Source organism: Notamacropus eugenii, chromosome 5 (assembly GCF_028372415.1).
Source record: "Notamacropus eugenii isolate mMacEug1 chromosome 5, mMacEug1.pri_v2, whole genome shotgun sequence".
In the NCBI taxonomy this organism is placed as follows: Eukaryota; Metazoa; Chordata; class Mammalia; order Diprotodontia; family Macropodidae; genus Notamacropus; species Notamacropus eugenii.
The window spans coordinates 101,202,108-101,222,358 of NC_092876.1; positions in this window are offsets into that span (position 1 = coordinate 101,202,108).

Here is a 20,251-nt window from a genome sequence, read left to right on the forward strand (position 1 = left end):
CTCTTAGATTTACATTCTTTTTAATATCATTATCCACTAAAAGGATGTTTTAATTCATAATTGCTGCTTGTCAGGTTCTGCCTTAGGGTTGCTGATATCGTAAAACAGATTGCAGCTTCTATACCATTTGAAATTCTATGTATTTGTTTTGGCTCATTGAATCTTCTACAATGATTGAGAAAATAACCTTCCATCCACCAGTTTTTCATTCTCTGAATAAGATCAGCAGATATTAGGCATCAGATGTTTAGACATCCTGATCTCTGATTTCTGACCTATGAATTAAAACCAGACTGTAAGAAAAGGATTAGAGGAATGAGGAGCTGTTAATGAAGTCCCAAACTTTTTCATTTACTGAGAACTTATTGGAATAAATTTAGAATTTAGTGATTCAGTATCATTAAAGTCTGATCTTTCTGGCTCAGACATGCTTATTGATTGATCATTGAATTATAAATTTAGGTCTAGAAGGCATGGGAGAAGTCATATCATTAGTTCAACCTCCTTTTACAGATGAGGAGGCTGGAGGTTTGGAGAATTGCTTCTCTCTGATTCCTAGGGTTTGCAGGGAAAATCATCTATGTTTGACTGTTCCCTTCAAAACTCTCTCTGTCAGGCCCCCTAATCTTAGGATGCAATGCTGATATAAACTAGAATGATTGTATTATTAGAGCTACAAAGGACCTTAGGCATCTTTGAGTCAAACCCCCTCCTTTTGTTTTAGAACATGTGATCCCAGATCTAGCTGATGGGGGCCTCAAGAGTCTATCTGGTCCAACTCCATTCATTTTATGAATGAGGAATGAGGCTCTTACAAGAATATAAACCTCACAGAGGTGATCTGAGGCTGATGAACTACAAGTTAAGATGCTAATGATTAATAAGAGCCTAGTATTTTAGCCTTCCCAGATAACACTTGTGTTTTAATATCAACATGGTGTGTGTGTTTGGATGTAGATTTCCTGAAATGTTTCAATTCTTAATAAATAAGAAACTACCTACATATGAATGAAGCCATCTGGTGATGGAGGGTAGAAGTTGCTAAATGTGATGATGATTTTAAACTTCATGAGTATGTAGCTCTTTTCACTCTTAGCACTTACAACAATTTTACATTGTTTATCATTTTTTTTTATTGAACTTGTATTTAAAATTTCCAGGTGACTTGAGAGGTGGAGTAGCACCAAATGGTTAGTCTCCTTCTACAGAAAATCAATGTGTGATGTGGAACTAATTTTTCTGAAGCAATCTTCATTCCATTAGTCTCTCAAAGCCTCCTTTGCTGAGTTCACTGGTTTCTTAGTGATCTGAAAGAGATAGGATGTGCCTACAGTTGGACAAGTCCTCTATATACTTTTCTCATTTCTGCAGTTTCAGCATGGTAAAGCATAGCTTGGAAAGGAGCTAAGATTTCCAGATGCTTGGAAGAACACCAATTATTTTAATCAGACTGCATCTCTATTTTCTAGGCACTTACACACTGAAATAGATAACATTAGAGAAGACAGAACTGTCAGTGTGCATTATACAACCTAGGATAACACAAAGAAAAACCTCCAGTGTAATGGAATTATTTAAAAATTTTACTTCCTTATCAATTTGTCTCTGAAAATTTGTACATTTTTTCATTGATCTTATTTCCTTGAGAGCAGGGATCAGGTTAGCTCCAGTACTGGTACAAAGTGGGATGGGAGAAGCAAAGGAGGATAGCATGCCTCTCTATGCATAAGAGGGATGAACAGTACCTCAAGAAGGAATCTATGGAGGAACTGCTCAGGTTCATGGTTAGAGACTGTGGCTACCTTGTGCAGCTTGTAAGCTTGTAAGCACAGATATATCTTCCTGCTCACCCCCAAATGTGCATGATTCTGGTAACAGCAAATAAGCACCTACTCTGTACAAGATATTTGCCAAATATCTCATTGAATCTTCACAACAACAATGATGATATTATTATTCCCGTTTTCCAGTTGAGAAAACAGAGATTAAGTAACTTGTCCAGGGTACACAGCTAATATGCATCTGAGGTTGGATTTAAACTCAGGTTTTCCTCACTCTCTCACTAGAGAATCACCAAGGTAATTTCCAGCTCTAAATCCATATTCCCCATGTATATCCTCTTACATTTCTCCAGCATTTTTTATTTTAATGGGTTTGATTTTATGATTGGTGTCAAACTGTTACTAAAACATTAATGTCATCACCCTACCCCCATTTGCCTTACCTGACTTGATTGCTAGTTTCTGTTTCACTTGACTCCCTCTTAATTCACTATGGTAAAGGAGGAACCTATAAGAGTTCCCTTGAAGGTAAACAAACAAGTCCTTAGACACTCAGAACTAGTTGTGTTTCCAGAGGGTATTAAAATCTCAAGTGCAACCTCCATGGAGTATTTGATGTGGAGGCAGGGAGGGAGGACCTGGAGCTTGGACATGGGTATGTTTAGACATGCCCAGGCGCTCTTTTGGAGAGGGCAGTGTAAATTCCATTACTTAGTAAAGCACAGAACAGATGGCCCTGTCAGTACTAGGCACAGCACAATCATGGGCCATATGAGTATTCCCGAACAGTGCTGCATATGCAAGCCCAAGCTGCCAGCAACACCTCTGGTATTTAAATCCTAGCATACCACCCCCATCCCTCCAGTAGATAGCTTACAGAAGAGAATTTGCTTAAACAGTGTGGGCTCCATGATTTTAGTTTTCAAGGACAGAACTGGGGTTATTTCTATATTTCTTTACATTTTGGAAAATTAACACTAGCTAAGTTCTCTGTGAAGCAAGTAGGTGGTGTCTTACAGTACCCAAAAGAAGTACATTGGGGATTAAGATGAAAACCTCCTAGCCCTACCACTGTGGAGGTCATTTAAAGTTTACCAGTGAGGATTTCAGAAGTGAATGATTTTTATTTCTAATATTGCTGTTTTAGTGTAGCACCTCTCATTGGTACCAGCATCTATCTATAACCTATTTGGATGTGTATTCTATTGATCAGAAGCCCCCATCTTCCCTCTGAATTTCCAGCCAGTCACACACACAGAAGGCATCATGACAGTGCAAAAAAGAACACTTAAAATAAATGGAAGTTAATTAATGGAGAATTAAAATCAGGCTGTAAGCACTGTATCATGCATTTCCCAAAACTACATCCTCCATATTTTTGAAGCCACATACAAAAAGGTTGCTCAAAGCTAGGTGTTAAAAACCAGTTTCAGGGACAGTTTCTCAGCCACAGTGACAGCCTGGAGATCACCAGAGAGAATCCTCTGGCTTCTCATCATAGCAGTGGCATTGGGAACTGGGCTTTTTGGAGAAGTGACCATCAGTCATTGAAACCTCAGGCAGGTATTGAGTCAGCTGCCTCTAACCATCATCAATGAGGTCTAGAAGAAGAAAGGTTGATCTCAAGGCATTTGCTCCTCTCCTGTTCTGTTACCCTCACTCATCATTGTTCTTTCCCTGCAAGACAATGCCCAACGTCCTACCAGATACGCTGCAAACAATGTTATTCAAGTAGAGTCTGTAATGGGGTAGTGTATTCCCCTACACTTTACCCAAGCTTGTAGGGAAATAGAATCTCCCTCAAATTAAACAGAGGATTGAGATAGATAGGAGATTCCTATTAGGAATGATTAGAATCTAGGTCTTTCTTCTCTTTGGAAATCACTCTCTTTTAGAAACTTCCCTGTGTACAATGTGCACCCATGAAGCCAGAAGTCAGATTTCAGAGTGAAATAAGAGAAAGTAAGTGAAGGCAATGAGTGTAGACATCATTTGTTTTTTTTTTTCAAGAAGTTTCATTGTGATAGTGAAGAGAATATGGGGTAAAAGCTAGCAGGGATGATATGATCTTAAAGTTGAGGGATAATTGGGCATATTTGTAGGCAGCAGGGGTGGGGGAGGAAACGTATAGATAGGGAGATATTGAAGATTAGATAAAAAAGCAGGGCCAATCTACTAAATAAAATGGGAGATGATGGGATCGAGGGTATATGTAGAGGGCTGGGTTTTAGGAAGATGAAGGGACACTTCATAAGAGACTGGAATAAAGGGATGATGTTAAGAGGTTTTGGGATGAGGAGAAAGGGAGAATAAAGACTTCATGGCAAAGGGCTTAAACTTTCTCAGTAAGGTATGAATTGAGGGCCCCAACTGAGAGGGCTATGGGGTATTTTAGGAAACAAGGAGTAGTTTGGAACAGCTCTGGCAGTGAGATGGGTAGAGAATCAATTAGGGAGAATTAAAAATGCTGTGATAAAGGTCCAGTTGGGATTAGACCTCATTTTGTAGTGCATGAGTGTCAACCTCAAATAGAAATCAAAGTACTCTAAACCATGTTTAAGGATCCCTGATGGCCTTAGGTTGATTTAGAAAATCAAGTGCTAATCTATGTATGGTCTATTGCATTTTTATTTATTTTGTTAAATATCTTCCAATTACATTTTAATCTGGTTCCTTCTGTTTTGGGTGTTTGAACCTTCTGTGGTAATGGACTCTAAACTGCTTTCCTCCAGTTTCATTCAGAAGGTGATGAGGAAGAACAGTGGAGCAGGCAACTGGCAGGAATAATCTAAGACTGGGGTTTGGTGAGATGTGAGTAGTGACAATACAAGGAAGCAAAGGACTTCAGAACAGAAGATGGGGGAGTTGAATTTGTCAGCCAAGAGGTTTAAAATAGGGAGGTAGGTGAGTAGCTGGTTCAAAGTTGATGGTTTGGGAAAGTTCAGAGGAACAATAGGATTGGATTTCTTGATGAGGACAAAGAATAAGGCTAAGGAGAGGGGGGAGATGGAATATAGAGATGGATAATTATAAGTTAAAGGAATTTCAGAGGTCTTGATTAAATAAGTGGGACGCTTGTGAATGATAATAAGATTAAGTGTGGGACCATCTCTGAATACAGCTGAAACAGAGTGGAGGGATAGGTCATAGGAACTGAGTAGATCAAGGGATTGAGAGGTTAGGGTATTGGAGCAAACATCAATCATGTATTTTGAGATCCTCTAGTATTAGGACAGGAGAGAAAGTGCAGAAAGGGAGATTATGAACCAGGCAATGACCTAATTGAGAAAGGAAGGGCGAATTTCCCCAAAGAGTTCAAATGACATGTAAAATGGGAGCAAAAGACATTTAATTGGAACAGAATATGTGTAAATAGCACAGAACTGAATTAGATCATAAACACTTCCTTATTAATCCTTCTTTACCCCTAACATGGCCAGAGGGGAAAACATCAGTTCAAACTCCTGGCCCAGGTGTTAGAGATCTGTTAGAAATTATGTATTTTTCTTAACTACTTCTTTCTGTCTCAACTTAGTGCCTAAGAATGTTGATCTATACCCAGAGGTTCCCTAACTTATTCAGCCCATCGTCCCCTTTTAAAAATATATTACTCAGCATCCCTGTGGAAATCTACTTTCTTTAACCCTTTAACATTTACAAAAAATTTTGCATTATTTCAAAAAATATATATTACTAAAAAGATGCATCTTAAATTTAATATTTTATTGTAAATTTGTGGGCTTTTTCCTACATTGAAATTTTGATAACACAATATTCTGTCAAGTAACTGCATAGTGAACAAGTCATTACAAGCACATGTCCCTGCCGATGCATACTGGACTTCTCTGTGATTACTGCCAACACTTAGAAAATAATATAATCATTATGACTTCAACTTTGTTACACAACAAATGAAACATATATGAATGGTTTTTCAAAATTTTCTTCTCCTCTTCTTTTCTTATGATTCCACCACCCCTTTATTTTGATTCAACAGCCCCTAATTACACCAGCACCTACTACCACCCCCCATCACTCCACAAGGGGCAGATCACCCATTCTGGGAACCTCTGATATGAATCAGACCTTCAGTATATCCCGGTCAGGTCTCAACGTTTCCATATCTCTGCATTCTCCATTCAGAGAGCAAATCTCACAACCTACATCCATGCTCCTAGTATGGTCTAGATGTGGTTAACATTTATCCTTGGTTCGTTTTCCCCACTATGACTATATATTCACCTGTCAGTGATAGCCTGGAGTCCTTCTAAATTCTGCCAAATTCTCATTGGTTCTTTTAAATTGACTGTATTGTGAATACTCCAGTCAGAGTGCTTGCTTGGCAACATCACTATGCTACAGTGTTCACTCATAAATTTTTGGAAGATACAGTTGATAGAATTTCCTCCAATGAATGAGGTTCTCTTTTAGACCCAACCACACATCATAGGAAGAGGGATTCTGTCCAAAGACTCACCCCTCTACAGTAAGAAAAACTTAGAAAGTTAGAAAGTGTGGTCTGATTTTTTCCTTTGGCTACATCAATATTAATTCAATATCTTGTGCTTATGTGAAATAAAGAGATTTGATAAAGGAACAGATATTTAGAGAAATAGATAAATGGATGGATACATTGAGAGATGGATAGAGATAGAGAGGAATAGAGAGGTAAATAGAGATAAACAGAGGAATGGATAGAGATATATAGATAGAAGAATGGATAGATAGACAGACAGATAGATGGATAGATGGATGGATGGATAGATGGATGGAGAGAGAGAGGGAGGGAGAAAGAGAGAGAAAGAAAGAGAAAGAGAGAGAGAGCTTTTATTAAGCACTTGCTATGTGTCAGGGAATGTTCTAAGCCCTGGGCTTGCAAATACCAGCAAGCAAACGTAATCCTCGTTTTCAAGAAGAGCACATTCTAAGAGTGGAAGACACATAAAGGAGAACACATAAAGGAAGACACATAAAGAAGACACATAAAAGAGAAGTGTGGTGTGGAGTAATGTGTAGACCTGTGACCTGACAAGATAAAGTAAGACCTCACCTCTCAGAGGTTCTCATTTACTGTCAGAACAGTTTTATGAAGTAAAGTCTTATGCTCTCCCTTTTAATTACTTAAGTAGATGAGAAATTCATTAGCTCTATGATGCAGAGCAAGCCTCAGTTTCCTCATCTGTAAAATGATGGGGTTGAAATCCTCTTCATCTTCATTTCCTCTTCCTCCCTCCCCCAGCTACCTGAGGAGGCAGGGACAAGTCCAGGACTGGATTGCAGAGGTTTTTCCCAATTTTCCCAAACTTCATCTGCTAGTATCCACAGATATATGATATCTGCTCCTGTCTGCTTCATGGGTTGTACCATTATTTCCCTTTCTGTCTGGTCAGCATTTCACCTCTATTCCCAGTTTGATCACCATCTCTTTCCCTGTTTTCTATTGCAAGGGGGTTGACTATATCCTGCCCTCTTTCCTATCTATTCAGGAGCCTACACTTGGATTTAGCCTTTCCATATCTTTAGTCTTCTCTCTTTCAGCCACAAAGCTTTTCTGCTACAGACAAATACCTTTCTAAGCCATAGAAACCAGAAGGACACTCTGGGGCCTGAGTCAGTCAAGTCAATGAGCATTTATTAAGAACTTATTATATGCCAGGCACTGTGCTAGACTCTGGGAACTGAAAGACAGGTTAAAATAATCCTCACCTCAAGGAACTCACATTCTAATGGGGGAAACAATGAACAAAATGCTATACACATACAAAATATATACAGAATAAACAGAACACAATCTCAAAGGGAAGGGACTAGTATGGAGGGGGACTAGGAAAGGCTTCTTGCATGAGGATTTTAACTTGAAATTGAAGGAAGCCAGGGAAAATAGGAGGCAGAGATAAAGAGAGAGAACTTTTCAGGTGTGATAAACAGCTGGAGAAAATGCACAGTCAAGAGATGTAGTATAGTATTATCTACTAGGAACAATAAGGAGGACCAATGCCTCTGGATTATAGAATATATGGAAAGGAGTTAAATATAAGAAGATTGGGAATGTAGGAAAGGATCAGGTTGTGAAGGGTTTTGTAAACCAACAGAAAATTCTATATTTGATCCTGGAGCTTATAGGCAGTGACTGTAGTTTATTCATAGAGGCAGTAGAGTCCGTGGTCAGACATGAGTTTTAGCATAATCATTTTTGTAGTTTAGTGGGGGATAAACTAGAGTGGAAAGAGATTTGAGGTAGGAGACCATTCAGCATGCCATTGCAATAGTCCAGGTGTGAGGTGATGAGGACTTGCCCTTAGGAGATAGGTTGTGTTGCAGTGGGGATATATGAGAAATGTTGCAAAAGGCTGAATCAACAGAACTCGACAACATATTGGATGTAGGGTGGGGGGAGAGTGAGGAATTGAGGATAACACCTAGGTTGTGAACCTGGGTGACTAGGAGTATGGCAGTATCCTTGGCAGTAACATGGAAGTTGGAAGAAGGGAAGAGTTTGGGAGGAAAGATAATGAATTCTGTTTTGAGCGTGTAGAGTTTAAGATGACTACAGGACATCTAGCTTGAGATGACTGGTAGGCAGCTGAAGATATGACACAGGAGGCTAGGGTTGGATAAATAGATCTAAGTGTCATCTTCAAAGAGATGATAATTGGAGAACACAATCTAGCCTGGGGCCTCTTGTCTCAGTGACATTATCTTTGGAGTAGGGGTCACAAAGTAAAAGAGGCAGCCCCCTCTTCCACAGAGGCTATTTGATGCTGGAAAGTTGGAAGTAAGCCACTGAATCAGCTGGGCATTATGCTAATGAGGACATGCCCTATGGAGTGACCAGGATTCAGAGAGGACACACTAACACATGTTGAAACATTTAGGTTAGTACTGAAGCACAATCCAGGTGATAATTTGCTTGTTGATATATTGGCTTTGTAGTCATGAAGATCAGGGTTTGTGTCTAAACTCTTAATACTTTCTAGGCTAGTCTTTATGTGCTTTAAGCAACTCCTAGGATGTATCCATGAAGTCAGAGACAGATGGGTTGCATCTTCACTGGTGGTAAGCGTTCCCACAACTAGTTCCCTCAATGAAAAAATCAGAGATACTTGGAATATTAATCCAATATCCTTCCTTCCCTGCAAGCCTTACTCCCAGAGCTCATCATGGTGTGGATATGATTGGTTGTTTAAAAGATAGACTAGGGAAACACAAACTCTCACAGGACCCACAAAGCTGGAAAAGCATTAACTATGTCTAGCAATAGTTTGCCCCCAGAAGTTGCCCATCAGGTTGTGAAGACCATCTACCAAGCTGGGGGTGGGGCAAGGTGAAAAGGGTGGGGAGCCTGTCTCAGTGGAGATATTACCTGCATTAATGAAATACTAAAGTAATATACTCCTGGAGCCAGCTGGGAATAAATATAGTACTTTGTCTTATAAACAATTCGCCTCTTACTCAGCTATCCCCAAACTCCAGGCATTAGCAAAGCAAGGGAGATGAGCTGACTGCTCCTAGAGAGGCTCTCCAACTTGTGACAATGAGCAATGAAATTTGCTGCTAAAATTCATCTAGTAGAAGTTTAGTATAGAAATGCAATGCATACATTTCTTTAGAGTTGTGTGTGTGGGAGAGGCAGGGAAGTGGGTTGCATTGGTCTGTTTAAGTTAGTATTTTTTTTTTTTTTGCTGATACATAGCAGTTTATACTAAATGTGTCAGCCTATCAAGCAAACCCATCAATAAAGCTGAGATGACTTAATTAAATATATAATCTTCAATTAGGAAAAAATGACTGAGGAAACCCACTATTTTGATAATTATGGCACCCTTTAATTCTGATAGCCACCTTTTTGATTGGGTGAGATATAAGTTTTTCTGTCCAAATCTAGCATACTGGTCAATAGAGTATTAAATACAAGAAGAAAGGCTGAAAATAAGGTCCAAATAGAAACAACATCAAGCAAGAGGAATGGCTGTAAATACCTAGCATGGGAAATACTTATAAGATGCAGAAAGTACCAGCCAGTTAGGTGGCTCAGTGGATAGAACACTGGACCTGAAGTTAGCAAGAGTTGAGTACAAATCTAATCCCTCTACCTCAGGTACTGATTAGTTGTATAATTATGGATTAAATAAGTTCCTCAGTTTCCTCTCTGTAAAACAGTGATATTAATAGCATTTACTTTCCAAGGTTGTTGTAAGGATAAATGAGATATTTGTAAAGCTCTTTACAAACCTTTGCTATGTGAATTGCTAGCTTTGACAGCAAGTTATTTGTTCCTTAAGTTGTAGACCTTTCCTGATCCCCTACCCAGCTGCCAGTGCCCCCTCAAATTGCCTTGTTTGTATTTTATCTATTGGAAGGTGGGAATTTTGCTGTCAATCCAGATCAGCTGTCAAAAACACAGGAAGTAATCAAGGATGATGAGCTGTTAATGTGTTAACATGATAACATCTTGTTATCTCTTTATGAAGTATGAACACCCATCTCTGATTGAGTCAGAAGCAGCAAAGTAGAAGAAAAAAAGGATTGGTCATGCCCCAAAATACCCTTGAAAGACACAGTCCAGTCATTTTGAGGTAGTCAACAAGAAATTCAGCAGAGAAGAAACTAGGTCTTTGCCTATTGTGTAGGAGAGGAAGGAATTTTCTCTTCTTTCCCAATCCCCTCCCACGTACCACAAGTCATGCCCTCTAACAACAGAACTTTTGGCACAGAAAGTAGCACTCCCATCCAGCAGTTGAAGAGTAAATTCCAGAGAACTCAAGTCTCAGTTGAAAAAGCAAATACATACTCCAGGACTGACACAGATAAAGAGGGAAAATGACTTAAGATTGGAAGCAACTTCGAGGGGTTTGACCCTTGGCATCAGAGAAGTGACCCAGCTATGGATTTAGGAGAGAGCCAGGAGGGGCATTTGAGATCTGAGCTTTGTGAGGACTCCAGTGGGAGAGAAAAGAGACTCTGTAGAACTAGTAGCCAGGCCTTGGTCATGTGTTCTCTACCTATGTACCTCACTATCATTGTACTCTTCCCATGGATGATATGTGTATTTGTGGGAGAGTGTGCCCAAGGTTTAGAGGGGAATCTATATGTAGCTACTGTTCAGACTGTGCAGTCTTGATAATTAATTTTGATGAGAAATAACTATTAATAGGAAACACATTGATGGGGGCTTGTGAGCTATGATTTTAGAAGCACAGGGGCATAAATTACCCCTGGAAGTACAGACAGTGCCCATTGGGGAAGTATTCTAGAGAGAGCGTTACATTTGAATGTATTTATATGTATATATGTTGCCTCTGTTTCTAGAATATGCTGTCTCTCTTTCTAAGTAAATTCCTTGAAAGCAAGCACAGCTTCATGTTTGCCAATATTTCCAGCTTGCAGCATAGCGCCTGGCACATAGGAGTTACATAATAAATGCTTGTTAACTGATTGTTTAGAAAAATATTAGAAATAAAAATAATAAAAGAAATAAAAATTTGAGAGGTCATTGATTCCATTTCATTTGCAAGTGAAGACATTGTTTCCCAGAGTGAAATGATTTACTCAAAAGTCACAGAGTTAATTATTGATATAGCCGATTTTGGGATCCAGGTCTCCTGACTCTCACTCTAATAATAATTTAATTGTTACTAATTTATATGCTGGGCAACTAGGTGGCACAGTGCATAGAGCACTGGGTCTGGAGGCAGGAAGACCAGAGTTCAAATCTGACCTTAAACACTTACTATGTGACCCTAAACAAGTCACTTAACCTCTGCCTGCATAAAACTGGAGAAGAAAATGACAAATCACTCTAGTATCTTTGCCAAGAAAACCCCATGGTCAGTTAGTCCAAGGGATCATGAAGAGTCGAATGTGACTGAACAACAGCAATTTCTATGTTGCTTTATTTCATATAGGCCTTACAAATCTGTGAGGCAAGTAGTTTAGGCACTTTTTTCTCCATTTTACAGGTGGAAAAAGCTGAGGCTTGTGGAGGCTGTGATTCATCCAGTGTCACTCATGTCAGAGTGTCAGAGGCAAGGTTTGAACCCAAGTTCTCCTGAGTGCAAGTCCAATGTTCTATTACCTATTATATATAGTTTACTGCTTTGCCATACACTTTCACATTGGCCCCACAAGATAAAGATCTTCTACATGAATTATTTTGTTTTTCTATAAATGTAGCAGTAACACATGTACCTTAAATGCATTCAGTGCTTCCAAAGTGTGTATCTTATATTCCCCAAGGAAGCTGAGTTAGGAAAAGGTGAAGCAGCAAGGCTTACTACTGTTATACTTGTACTTCCCTTCCTCTGAGCATGAGTGAGATTAGAGAAGGTAGACAGATATCAGGTGGTGCACCAGGAAGTATAAAGAGAACCTCTGGTCCTTGCCTGATTCACATTCTTGGCATGTATAATTAAATCACGTGCAAGTGCTTGTATGGTTCTGCAAAGTCTGCTTGAAGTTGTCTTACCTCTTGCAAGACACAAATAATTACATTATGTCCTCAGGTAAATGAGATTTAGATGTGTTGGTAAGTAGAGCAGACGCAGCCGTTGCAGGTTTAATTAAACATTTGCCTAACCATATAAAAAGACAGTGATAGATCTTCACAGCATCTGGCAGCTTTACCCGTCCTCTAGTCATCCTTTAATTAGCATGCTGGTGAATCTAATAGAAAACGGCTTGAATGCAGGGCCAGATGGCCCTCCCAACTGACATGGGGAATGAGAATTTCTGTCACATTTATTTCAATGCGAGTTTCCCGGAGCCAATGGAGTTAAAGGCTACGTGTGGTGTCCTCCTAAGCCAGTAAGTTATTGAATCTTGTTCAACTAGAGAAGTCCTGGTGTGTGTGAACATCTCAGAGTTGGATTTTCTCTTTCTCCTAGTTAATTATTTGTACTTTATAAAAAAAAATTAACTGACCTTTTGAACAAGTTAAAGAGAAAGCTTTACATAAAACAACAAAGCCAATTAATAATCAGGCAAAACCATGCCAGAGGACCAGGTATCAATCTGAACATAAAAGAGATCATTTTAGTTTTAAAAACTAGCAAATTTCTTTACTATAATTATCTCCCAACTACTTTTGTTAAAATGACAATGGGGTAAACTCAGATAAGCACAAAAGAGAAATGCTAAACAGTGGAAAGTTTTCTTTTATTTTTTAAGGAGACTTGGATCTCTATAGATATTACATTTAAAATGATGACAAACAAGAAGAGATATCCCCTTTGGTAGATGAAAAGAGAAGGAAAGATCAAGAAAGATGAGAGTCAACATGATGTACACACTGGATTCAAAGCTGGGTATGGTCATTTTCTAACTGGGTGTTCTTGGGCAGAACATCGTTTTTCTGGGGTTGAGTTTCCTCGTCTATAAAATGATGGAGTTGGACCAAATGACCTCAAAGGTCCTTACCCATTCTATATCTATGACTCTGTGGATGCATGCAACTAATGGACAAATTTTATTCTTCTAGGGGTATTTGTTCAGAACCTTCAAATGTGGATCCGTGAAAAAGATTGTTGACTTTGGAGTCAGAGAACTTGTATCCAAATTCTGTATCTATCTAATCTTGAGTAAATCAATTAACCTTTTTGGTTCCCAGTTTCCTCAAATGTAAAACGAGGGGATTAGGTTAGACAACATTGAAGGCTCCTCCAAGCTCTAAATCTATTCTTCTAAGACTATAAAAAAAATAGGCATATGGCACTTATGCATTGTTAAGAGTGATTCTAGTAGGTAAGAGCTGAACCAGACCAGTTGGTTAGCTCAGGTTTGAAATTAGAATGAAATGAGACCCTCATAATCCATTTAACAGCCAAAGGTAGGTACACTTAATTATAAAAGGGTGGAAGTTCATTGGTGATCCAGTTGACTGAGACATTTCTGGGCTTCATATTGGTCTAGCTATTGCCCAGAAACCTCAGGAAGCCACCCCTGCCTATTCTACTCAGGTCACTAGGAACCTACACCAATGTCCTAAACTCTAATTCTCTGAGCCAGTTAAATTTTGAGGACCATTTTAAGGAAAGTCTTTTAAGGAAAAGAACCAGTCCAGCCTATAAGGGGGCAGACTCTGATAGATATTCCTACTACCATAATTTTTTATTTCAGAGATCATTGAGTCCAAGATATTCATTTTACAGATAACAAAACAGCTCCAAGAGTTTAAGTGGTTTACTCAAAGGTCACACAGAGACTGAGAGTCTGAGGTGGGGTCTGAAGCTAGAGATCTTAAAATGAACTTTAGCATTTTAACATGGTTGTATTTATTTTATTGAGCAATTGTTATTTATTATTTATTTACTGGACAGCAAGGTGGCACAATGGATAGAGTACTGGGCCTGGAATCAGGAAGACTCATCTTGCTGAGTTCAAATCTGACCTCAGATATTTATTAACTGTGTGGCCCTGGACAAGTTACTTAATTCTATTTGCCTCGGTTTCCTCATCTGTAAAAATGTTATGGAGAAGGAAATGGCAACCCACTCCAGTATCTTTGCCACAAAAACCCCAAGCATTGTCACAAAGAGTTAGAAATGACTGAACAACCATGACAAAATATATTTTAGAAGCTTTGAGAAGGAATTAAATTACAGACAATAATTTACTAACGTAGTAAATTGTATTAAACTAGCACAAACCAAGCCTGGAAACAAGATTCATGATGACATATTTGGAGAGACTGAATATTATTCAGGGCCAAGTGAACCTTTCCTTGGAAGTTCATATTCTCTATAAAGGTGTTTGATTCAGCACCTCGGAGGCAGTGTTAATCTCCACTGCATTCAATTTTCAAGGAGCTATTCACACTTTTAGTGTAAATAAAAGGAAGTGTCTGCCTATAATTTTAGGTACAGAAACAGTACAACATTAGACCTTCCTTATTCAAGGAGCAGAAAGAAATTTCAGTGAATCTCAGTTAATACAAATATGGTCATAACCCAGTCAGAAGCTTAGGCAACTTAAAGAGTCCAGGCAATGAATATTTAGTACTCTAAGGTCTACTTGCTCCCATTGAAGGATCTAGAATCTGGGTCAGGCAAAATACCTCAAAGTCCTTATTCCCAGTTCCTTGATAATTATGTCATCTTTTCCACAGAATTCATTTTTATTAAAATTAAACAAGGCAATGAGATGATATTCTTAGTAGAGAGTCAATAGATGTTCATTTATTCATCTAATAAACATTCATTAAGCCTCTCTTGGGTGTAGATCACTGTAGGAGGTACTGAGGATGATCCACACTCTCATGAAGTTTAAGTCTAGTAGCAGGATAAATGAATATACAGGAACAATTGTAATATATAATATTTATGTAAAACATAAATTTAAAAGAATTTAAAATGAGCTGGAGAAGAAAATGCAAACCATTTCAGTGTCTTTGCTAGGAAAATCCCAAATGGGATCATGAAGAGTCAGATATAACTGAAACAAATGAAAAAAAATGTTACTTGATAAACACATTAGAAAAATGCAGAACAAATTACTTGGTGAGGCCCAAGAGTGAAAGTTATCACTGACAGGGTGGTTGCAGGGGAAGAGCAGGACAGGTCGGAGCAGGATCAGAGAAAACTTTATAGAGAAGACAGAATTTAAATTGGCTTTTAAAAGGTGGAGATGAAAGACCTATTCTTCATTAGTAAATTCCAGAATTCTGACAAAAAATCTGGCATGCCAGCGGTTGCTCATATTGTTTCCATTTTACATTTTCTTGCATTTGAAGTTGTTATAATGCAACTAGGTTGCAAAAAAAACTCAAAAAATTTAATTGAACAACTTTCCTTTTCCCACCAGGATGAGGCTAGATAGCTATTTAATTGAATTAATGTTAATGCATAACATTAGTTTTGTTAGCCATTTCTATTTTTTAAATTTTTAGTTATTCTGACCTTGACAAATACCAACAAATATTAACATTTATATATGCAAAGAATAGAAAAATCATATTATTTATGGAACTATAAATCTTGTTACATGTAGCTTGTTTTTTAAATTATATACTAAATTCAACATATTTGTTAAAAAAGCTGTCTTATCTTTATTTTTCCTCTATAATTTCTTCTATTCTCTCCTGTGCTTCATTGATGCTTCTTCCTTCCTTCCTTCCTTCCTTCCTTCCTTCCTTCCTTCCTTCCTTCCTTCCTTCCTTCCTTCCTTCCTTCCTTCCTTCCCATTCTCTCCTACCCAGAAATCACCACTCCCTTCCCAGAAATAAAAATCCTCTCCAGTAATAAATTAGCATAGCCATACAAAACAGATACACAAATTGGTCATTAGAGGTCCAGAATGAAACACCCATTTTTGGGCTAATGACCAATTTGTGTAAATTTAGCACAATTCCATACCTGATTTAAAGTTCTAACTTTTAAAGATATTTTAAGGTCATGACTCTATTATCCAGTGTTAATTAATTCTCCCTGTTTTGTATCCTTTTCACATTTGATTGACATGCCTCTTGTGCCCTCGTCCAAGCCATTGGTAAAATTGATGAACAACTTGCCAAATATGAGGTCCCTGGGGAACTCCCTAGGAGGCATTATTGCAAGTTGACCTACTCTTTGGGACCAATTCTGAATCCACAAAACTGTACTATAATCCACAGCTTGTCCCCATGAATAGTTCTGGAAACTTTGTCAACAACTTTAGTAAAATCTAGATAAAGTATCTCTATGGGGAGGAAGAAAATAAACATTTATTAAGTGCCTACTATATGTCAGGCATGTGGTAGGTGCTTTACAAATATTATCTCATTGATTTCTCAAGGCTCTACTTTTTATCTCCATTTTACATTTCAGGAAACTGTTGTATACAGAAGTTAAATGACTTGCCCATGATCATATGGCTAGTAAATGTCTAAGGCCAGATTTGAACTTAGGTCTTCCTGATTCTAGACCCAGAGTTTTATTCAGTTGGTCACTTTGATGCCTCTACAGCACTTTTGATCCACTAGAGTAGTAACCTTAGTAAACCTGTCAAAAAGAAAAAAAGAAAATGAGATTAGTTTGGTATGTCCTAATCTTAATGAATTCATGCTGCCTCTTCTTGATCACTGCTTATTTTTCTAGATTTTTTGCCTTAGCCATCACATTAATGAATAATATATTCTATAATTTTGCAGGAATTGAATTCAATCTTATTGACCTATCATTTGCATATTCAATCTTCTTCCTTTTTTGAAAATTGTGCCAACATTTCCCCATCTTCACCTTTACTACAAGGTGAATATTTTAAAGGAAGGTGACCATTTGGAAATATTAGTACTGGTATATTTGTGGCAGCATGGTACTGTAGATAAAAAGCTCCCATCAGAGTCAAGAATACTTGAGTCCAAGTCTCACCTCTGACATGCACTGCTTCTGTGACTCCGGTCACATCATTCAACCTCTAGGTGCTTTAAGCTACACAAGAAGACTCTAAGTTGAAAGAATGGTGCCAACTTGCCTTGGTAGAGTGACTTTCCTTTTCTGAGAGTTCCATAATTAAATCTAATCATAGATCCAGTTTCTCTTCCCTATATTTGTGAAAACAAAATAAAACATCTCTCTGCTTTACAACTATGAATCAATTTTCTTTCTTTTTTTTAATTATTTGTTTTCACTTTTTGATAATCACTTCCATAAGTTTTAATTAAAACAAATGGGAGAAACCATGAGAAAAATCAAACCAAACCAAAGCATAACACAAGAGAAAATAGTCTGCTTCATTTTGCATTCTGAAACCATATTTCTTTCTCTGGATGTGGATGGCATTTTGCATCATGAGTCTTTTGGAAATGTTTTAGGTCTTTGCATTGCTGTGGAGGACTAAGTCTATCACAAATCGCTCCACACACACTATGGCTATTACTGTGCATAATATTTACCTGGTTCTTCTCACTTCATTCAGCATCAGTTCATATCAGTCTTTCTAGGTTTTTCTGAAGTCTACCTGTTTGTTCATCATTTCTTACAGCACAATAGTATTCCATTACATTCATATAACACAACTCCCTCAGCCATTCCCAAATAGATAGGTATTCCATCGATTTCCAGTATGTGGCCACCACAAAAAGAGGTGCTATAAATATTTTTGTACATGTGAGACCCTTTCCCATTTTTATGATCTCTTTGTGTGACAACCCTAGAAGTGGTATTGCTGGGTAAAAGGGTATGCTCATTTTTATAGCCATTTGGACATAGTTTCAAATTGTTTTCCAGAATGGTTGGATCAGCTCACAGCTCCACCAATAATGAATTAATGTTCCAATTCTACCATATCTTCTCCAACCTTTATCATTTTTCTGTTTTGTCATGTTAGCCAATCTGATATGTGTGATGTGGTACCTCAGAGTTGTTTTGATATGCATCTAATTAATAGTGATTTAGAGCATTTTTTCGTATGATTGTAGATAGTTTTAATTTCTTCCTCTGAAAACTGCCTGTTCATATCCTTTGGCTATTTATCAATTGGGGAATGACTTGTATTCTTGTAAATTTTATTCAGTTCTCTACATATTTAGAAATGAGGCCTTTATCACAGGCACTAGTTGCAAAAATTCTTTCCTAGTTTTCTACTTTCTCTTAATCTTGTTTGCATTTGCTTTCTTTGTGCAAAAACTTTTCAATTTAGCATAACTGAGATTATCCATTTTATATTTCGTACTGTTCTCTATCTTGTTTGGTCATAAATTCCTTCATTCTCCATAAATCTGACAAGTAAACTATACTTTGCTCACCTAATTTGTTTAGAGTATCATCTTTTATACCTATATCATGTACCCATCTGGACTTTATTCTGGTATACAGTGTCAGGAATTGGTCTATGCCCAGTTTCTGCCACACTACTTTTCCAATTTTCTCAGCAGTTTCTGTCAGTGAGTTATTATCCTAGGAGCTGGGGTCTCTGGGTTTATTAAATAGTAGACTGCTATAGTCATCGACTATTGTGTCTTGTGTACTTAACCTATTCCACCGGTCTACCCCTCTATTTCTTGGCCAGTACCAAGTGGTTTTGATGATTGCTGCTTTATAGTACAATTTAACATCTGGTATGGCTAGGCCACCTTCCCTAGCATTTTTCACTAATTCCTTTAATATTCTAGAATCTTTTGTTCTTCCAGATGAATTTTGATATTATTTTTCTAGCTCTATAAAGTAGTTTTAGGTAGTTTGAGTGGTATGGCACTGAATAAGTAAATGATTTAGGTAGAGTTTTTTTATTATATTTTTATTATATTTTATTTATTATATTTTATTTTTATTATTTATTTATTATATATATTATATATATTATCTATATATAATATATATTATTATATATATTTATTATTTATTTATTATATTTTATTATATTAGCCTAACCTACCCATGAGAAACTAATGTTTTTCCAATTACTTAGATCTGACTTTGTGTGAAAAGTGTTTTGTAATTGTGTTCATATAGTCCCTAGGTTTATTTTGGCAGGTAGACTATCAAATACTTTATAGTGTCTACACAAACTTTAAATGGGATTTCTTTTTCAATCTCTTGTTTTGGAGCTTTGTTAGTGACATATAGAAATGTAGATGTTTACGTGGGTTTACTTTGTATCCTGCTACTTTGCCAAAGTTGTTTATTGTTTCAAGTAGTTTTTTGCTTGATTCTCTAGGATTCTCTAGGTATATCATCATAACATCTGCAAAGAGTGATAACTTAATTTCTTCTTTGCCTATTATAATTCCTTCAATTCCTTTTTCTTCTCTTATTGCTAAAGAAAGCTAACATTTCTATTATCATATTGAATAATAGTGGTGATAATGGACATCCTTGTTGCACCTTTGATCTTATTGGAAATGCTTCTAGCATATCCCCATTACGTATAATGCTTGTTGATTGTTTTAGATAGATGCTACTTATCATTTTAAGGAAAGCTCCATTTATTCCCATGTTCTCCATTGTTTTCAATAGGAATGGATGTTGTATTTTGTCAAAAGCTTTTTCTGCATCTATTGCGATAGTAATATGATTTCTTTTTGTTTTGTTGCTGATATGATCAATAATGCTGATAATTTTCCTAATATTGAACCAGCCCTGCATTCCTGGTATAACTCCCATATAATCAAAGTATATTATGATAAGTTGCTGAAATCTTTTTTTGCTAGTATCTTATTTAAAATTTTTGCATCTATATTCATTAGGGAAGTTGGTGTATAATTTTCTTTCTCTGTTTTGGCTCTTCCCGAGTTAGGTATCAGAACCATATATTTGCTCCATAAAAAGAATGTTGTGAGACTCCCTCTTCACCAATTTTCCCAAATAGTCTATGTAGTTTTGGAATTGACTGTTCTTTGAATGTTCTTAGAATTTGCTTGTAATTCCATCTGGCCCTGGAGATTTTGTGCTAGGGAGTTCATTGATGGCTTATTCAATTTATTTTTCTGAGATCACCTTATTTAATTATTTTACTTCCTCTTCTGTTAATCTGGGCAATTTATATATTTTTTAAAATAT